This window comes from Penaeus japonicus, unplaced genomic scaffold (genome assembly GCF_977035675.1).
Source record: "Penaeus japonicus unplaced genomic scaffold, GWHDUDI00000001_assembly GWHDUDI00000026, whole genome shotgun sequence".
NCBI lineage: Eukaryota > Metazoa > Arthropoda > Malacostraca > Decapoda > Penaeidae > Penaeus > Penaeus japonicus.
In genome coordinates this window covers 12,042,298-12,049,605 of record NW_028234428.1, presented here as the reverse complement: position 1 = coordinate 12,049,605, position 7,308 = coordinate 12,042,298, and positions in this window count along the sequence as shown.

Genomic DNA, 7,308 nt, shown 5'->3' with positions numbered 1-7,308 from the left:
TTAATCTATTGGCACTTCTTTAAGTCTTTAATATAGTATTAAACTTGTGACAATACGAAGAAAAGGTGTATTGATAATCAAAGGGCCAAGAGGTAGGCCTATAACTCTAAGTTCCCAATATACATTTATTCTCATCTATTCCGTTAAACTTCACTATTGCTTAAATGAAGGATAGGTTAGAAAATAGATTAGATCTTATAGGGAATCTCCAAATCCATTTTGAAAATGTTCGTTTTGTTTAGGCCTATATCTTGCTCTGTGGCTTACCATTCGCTCCTCTTTTTTTCATATGATGAACGAGGGACATAATTGTTTAGAAATGTATGATTGAATTAACATATCTATAACACATTCACATTTACACCTTTTTTTACATGTCTCAGCACCTTCATATCCGACTGCTATTATCCGAATCTTGTATAACTTGACATATACATCTCCCTCTATTTGGTACATAGCAAGGAGAATTTAGTGTCACCGTAGAAAGGAAAGAGAAAAGAAAAAAATAGAGGAAAGAAAATTATAAGCTTGTATGTTCTATTGTTTGTAGCGACTCGTGATAGTGTCATTAAATTATGTAGCTACGACATTTCACGCATGTGTAGAAATTGGTGCTCTAAATGTGATTGCTTTGTGCGATAGGATTTGTACATTATCGTATACATATACCAGGCTCATATCTTTCTCTTACTTTCATTCGTCTCTTTCTCTTTCTGTTTCTCTCTTTCTCTTTACCCCTCTTTATTTCTCCCTCTCCCCCTCTCTGCCGTTTCTCTTTCTCTTTCTCTTTATTCTCCCTCTCCCTCTTCCCCTCCCCCCTCCTTTACTTAGCACTCTCTTCCCTCCGCCGTCTGGAAGGCAGGAATTCGGCCAAGAAGTCACCGGCGATGACAGACACTGTTGCCAACGAGTGATTTTATAATCCGCTTACACACCCATTGACAGACGTTATTGCTTTCACTGATCGGTTATACTTTATGGTCTCTTAGACAACTCTTGATCTTTGTTTTATTGCGCGTGCAGACTCTTACGACACGTTAATGGAAGCAATTTACATCATATAGATTGTTAGCTAATAGGCGCAAAAAAATGAATTACGCTCATAGCAAGAGTAAAAAGAAAACGTTTCTGCTAATTTTGAGAAATTGAATAGTAAAAAAAAAAAAATATTCAAAATCATCTATCAAAAAACATGTCGCTCTGTAGGCTCGAAAAGAGTACAGGCCCTCCCCGTTCCACCTGACAAGTCACGATAATTTGATAAATGGCAACTGTAGATCATAACGTCGACCATTCATGAGCAGGTGAGTGAGTGTCCCACTATGCTATACGCCTGGGGATCGACACGGGAGAGTAGTCCTTATCGACGCCGGCAATAAAGCCTAGATTGCCTCACGCCCGATCGAGTAAGTAGATAAACCGTGACAATTGTGAATTAGCCCATATTTGCCTTCCATCTGGGTTAATGCCATACCGGGCTGCTGTTAGTTTCTTGGAAATGAGGTAAATTATGTCGTAAGGAAAATCCGTTAGGAAGCAACGATTAATTTTTGGGGGAAAAAAACAAAAAAAGAAAGGAAATTGTACAAAAAGAAATGCAGACAAACACAATTCCGCGACTTGTCACCTAACAGTATATCAGAAGAGGAATACATATATCAAGAGCAGCCATTGTTGTAGAGACATGATAACAACGTAATATAAATTTACACCCTAATTTCGCTTCTCCTTGATTGCCACTCATGCACGGTTGCAAGTGTCACAGGAGGTACCATTGTTTCTGCAATAATGCGCAGAGAAAGAGGGTTGGAGAGTAAAAAGAGAGAGTAGGGGTCCTCGAAGAGAGAGAGAGAGAGAGAGAGGGGAGAGAGAGAGAGGGGGGGGAGAGAGAGAGAGAGGGAGGGAGGGAGGGAGGGAGAGAAAGAAAGAAAGAGAGAGAGCAAAAGACTTTCCCCAAAATGCCTCCTTCATTCATGATCAAACATCTCCATACACCCCTCCCCCCCTCCCCCTTCCCTGCCACCTTACTTTTCCTCCCTCGTAGCAATAATGGATAAACACGGAGATATCTCTGCCATCCACTCTCCATCGCGCCTCCTCCCCCCTACCCCCACCCCTGCCCCTCCTGCCGACTCAAGGGAAATTCAAGATTTGTGTTTCCTTCGTCGCAGGGAAACACAGGAAGGATGTACACAAGAGCCTTTCCTTCGCCATTTCTTCATTGCCCCCGCCCCCTTATCTCTCTTCTCTGTAAGTCTCTGTGATTTCTGATTTACTTACTTTAGAGAGAGAGAGAGAGAGGGGGGGGAGGGGGAAACGTGTATGTGTATGTGTATGTGTATGTGTGTGTGTGTGTAACGCATAAATATGCTTAAGTGGATAAACCCTCGCCTGCTACAGTCCCATCCCTATGTTCACTTCCTCTGACCTTTCCATTCCGTTTCCCAAAAGCACCAAAAGAGAAAATCAAGCCACAAGCAACGCACCTGACCTTGACTTCCTCTGGGACCTCTTTCTATTCTTCCTTCTTTTCTTTCAATTCTTCATTCCTTCGATATAATTTTTTGTCGGTGTTCAGTGCCCTGCTGATCCTTTTTTTTCCGATAATGATATTCAAAGATCAGTTCTCTGGTTATTTTTCTATGACAACATGTGCAGCAATGTGTTTTAGTGTTTATCACAATTATAAAATAATTCTTAGACATCTATGCAACCTAATGCAGATTGGCATAGGTTAGGTCACATCATGTAAGGTCAACTGTATCACGGCATGATATACAACATAAAAGGTCATTGAATACAAGCGAGCGAGGGAGAGAGAGAGAGATAAAAGTAGATTAAAAGTAAATAAAAAAAGAGCGAGAGAGAGAGGGGGTGTAGAAACAAGAAAGCTGGAGATAGAAGTAAACTGAAAGTAAATAAAAACAAAGAGATAGAGAGAGGTAGAGAGAGAAAGAGAGAGATGGGAGGGGGGCAAGAAAGATCGAGCTGGAGGTAGAAGTAAACTGAAAGTAAACAAAAACAAGAGAGAGAGAGAATGTGAGCCAGTGAGAAAAGACCATCTAAAAAGGAGACAGGTCAAAGTCCAAAAACAGGAAAGTCAAACATCACGACCTGATGTTGAAGGTCACATTTAACGAAAGACAGAGCACATGCAGATAAACAGAAGATAAGAAAGGTCAACGTAACGCAATCGTGATAAGGGAGGCAGGAAGCGTTTACTGTTAAGATTTTATTTAAATACAAATGAAAATACATTACATCCGATAAAACGTGTATCATACACTAGGCAACGCCAGGGAAGTCGAAACATGGAATAAAACACCTCATAACAATACACATACAATAGATACACTCAGCAAAATTGAATATACAACAGAGAACATATAACACATAACAACTAAATCACTTCATTATGCGTAGGATGGATAAAAAATACAAAAATAATTTACAAATATGAGCAGTTTAGACAGCGGTCACGTGATCCCAAGCCAGAGGTAAAACACTTAAATGCCAACTGGGTATTTGTGTTGTTCAAGGTGTTAGAGACGTGCGTGCCCCTGTGGACCTTGTGTGTGTGTGTGTGTGTGTGTGTGTGTGTGTGTGTGTGTGTGTGTGTGTGTGTGTGTGTGTGTGTGTGTGTGTGTGTGTGTGTGTGTGTGTGCGTGTGCGTGTGCGTGTGCGTGTGCGTGTGCGTGTGCGTGTGCGTGTGCGTGTGCGTGTGCGTGTGCGTGTGCGTGTGCGTGTGCGTGTCTGTGTGTGTGTTACGTTACGAGGTGCTGTATCATGTGTGTGTGCGAGTTAGGGTTTCAAGCTTTGAATAGAGATTATTTACCAAAATATCGCGAAGTCAGAGGATACATCATCGCAAACACCACGACAGTATCCTTTGCCAAAACGACCACTCCCGTCCATTTAAAACCATCTAAAATATCTACCTTGCGAATGCCAACTTACCTACCTTACGCCCTCATCCCACGTTGCAGTAAGGTCGTTTTCGAGAGAGGCTGACTATCCTAATCTCGCCCTTATCTGTCCAGCTCGGTTGCCATTGACCCGGACGCGAAAGGAGCGCTAGCCAAAAAAATCCGGTTGAGAAACAACAACGAGTTATGAATTCTTGTGTAATCTAATCCTGGATATCTATTTCCATTATCATCCTTCCATAAACGAACGTAGATTTAGATAAAACTGTTATAGCTGACGCATAAATACGTTGGTAATCATAACGCGAACAACACCAACATAACATCAACAAACACGTACATAATCATAATTGGAACATCAACACAAACACATAAATAGCCACAATGTCATAAACATCAGCATCAACATATCACACAAATCCAACCTAATCAAAAATCTGTTTATGCTTTCACGTCAAGGAATACTGTTATTTCCATCACTCATGCACTTGACATTGAAACTCGGATGTAATATTCCCTGTGCTTTATAATTTCAATTCTGGCATGACTAGCAAGAGGGGGGGAATAACGATTTTATTGATGTCACCGTTATTATCACTGAATGATAACGGTGATGTGAGATTGATCATTTCTCGATAACATTCTCGATAACGATAATTGTTGTATTTCGTTGATATTTAAATTTCCGAGTATTATTGGCATTTCCATTAATATCATCATCGTTATTACCATTATTATCATTATTGTTTTTGTTATTATTGCTACTGTTTTTATTATCCTTATCATTATCATTTCCATTGTTATTATCATAATTTTCATTCTTACTAATTCAATTATTACTACCGCTGCTGTTATCACCATTAGCAATAAACATTATCCCTAATCATACTATTCCCATTAACAAAGACAATACTACTGATATCAAGATGATAATCATCATCCATTTCTATTTTTCCTTTATATATATATATATCCCTTCTTTGGCTGATTTTCTTAGATCAGCTCTTCAAAAATTACAAAAAAAAAATCCACACAAAAATAATAAACCGAAAACAACAATATATTTTTTTTAAATAACACATTAACGATTTCAAAAGCCCCCAATTCTAGAAAACCGAAGGAGACGCCAAAGCCAAAAGGGCCGAAGGGACCTCCTAGGCTCCGGAGGCCGTGCAAATTCACACACAAACAGGTATCGGGAGACAACTCACCTGGGCTGCCGAGGTAGAGGTATTCACCCGCTTCTCTCGGCGGGTTGGTGCACCATCGTTTCCCGGATTTTCTTACTTGCTTCTTTCGTCTCGTTTTCTCTTATTGGGTTGGGTTTCTCTCTCTCTTTAAGGGTATGTATCCTTCCCGGTCGGTCGTTTGAGAGACCGTGGGGGGAAAGGGATTGTTTCTTTCACTAGAGAATGAGAGAAGAAAAAAATCGGCACTTTTGTTTTAATGGAACACCGTCTCACAAGGAATCTTTGAGTGCACTGACTTCGCTCTTCCGATCTTGACATGGATTGCTCTCGTCGGATTCGGGGCCCAAACTGTCGTACCGTAGTGTGCTTTCGGACGGGAAGTGACATGTTATCATCGTAATTATCACTATGACCATTTTTAATGTGGATATTTACATCTCTACATCTTGGAATCGAGATAGACTAGCTTTACCAGAACTTAACTCATTTTTAAGAGACTGCATTACAATTTAATTAAATGGACTCTGGAATGCTGAACAGGTGATCACCTCACCTCTTCCTCCACTCCTGACACTTCGGGGAAAAATAAACAAAATTAAAATCATTATGCGCCTCCTACTATTAAAGGATTAGAAAAATATACAAAATACCATCATTACAAATAGAAAAACACCTTATAGATAATGTTACGGTAGATAGTATCAGCTCCAGCGTTGAAAAATAAAGCGTCAGCATTGGAAAATAAACGCCGTCTGGCAGCGGTACACCTGACTGGCCGCTGGAGACCTCAACAGGACAGGTGGAAGGAATCCTACTCGTCCCTCCACTGGGGTTACCACTCCCCCTCCCCTATCCCTCTCCCCCTCGTCGACCTTCCCTCTATCCCTCATACTCATTACCACCCTCCCCCACACCCCTTCTTCCTGTCTCGTATAGTTCTCTCTCTCTCTCTCTCTATCTATCTATCTCTTTCTCTCTTTTTCTCTCTCTCCTTTTCTCTCTCTCTCTCTCTCTCTATCTATCTATCTATCTCTTTCTCTCTCTCTCTCTTTCTCTCTTTCTCCCTCTCCCTCTCTCTCCTTTTCTCTCTCTCTCTCTATCTATCTATCTCCCTCTCTCTCTCTCTTTCTATCTATCTATCTATATATATACATATATATATATATATACATATATATATATATATACATATATATATACATATATATATACATATATATATATATATATATATATATATATATATATATATATAACTCACTCTCTACTTCTCTTTCTCCTAAGACTCGACATGCATACCGGCTTTTGACAGAGGTTTCATGGTATCGTGTTACCTCTTTAGAGTTTGAGGGAATATGGGTTTCATGTGAACTCATTTGATTACAAAAGAGATTAGGCAAATCAAAGTTTCAAATATACTGCGATATGATTTAGCTTTTGGGTATAGTCTGCGTTATTATTGTTGAAATTCTCTCTCTCTCTCTCTCTCTCTCTCTCTCTCTCTCTCTATATATATATATATATATATATATATATATATATATATATATATATATACCGATACTTCTTTTCTTTTGAACCTTGGTCATTAGCATAATCATTGTTGCATAACTTTGATTGTAATAGTCTATGATATTGCTGAGTTATTGTTGTCACCATTATATTTTCTAGTAGGCCTATCAATAGTGTGTTTATTGCTTTTATGATTAACATCAACATTCTTATCTTATTTTTGCCATTATTAGTATTGTTTAGATATCAATGGGAATAGCGGCATTATCAAAAATATAATTATCATGATCACTATTATCACCCTCTTTTGTCAGAATTCATTATTAATTGGTTATCATCACCATCCTCTACAACATAGTAATCATTATATGACTACCTTACTATTTTCACATTGTTTTCATCATCATTATCAATATATTTTCCCATTAGAACCTTTTACATATCATCACAAAATTTCAATATATATAATTATCCCGCGCTTCAACACATTATTTCCTTCAGTGAGGAACATTTTGGCACTTTTGGCTCATTTACCATAAATATTGTGTAGTCATTATCACTGTTTGAATCATAAATACCTCGATCCCCCCCCCCCCTATAGGTTATGCAATCATGACGTCGATATTTGGATTATGAGTGTTATTCATATTCCTTTAAATCTGCAACAGGGCCTATGGGAG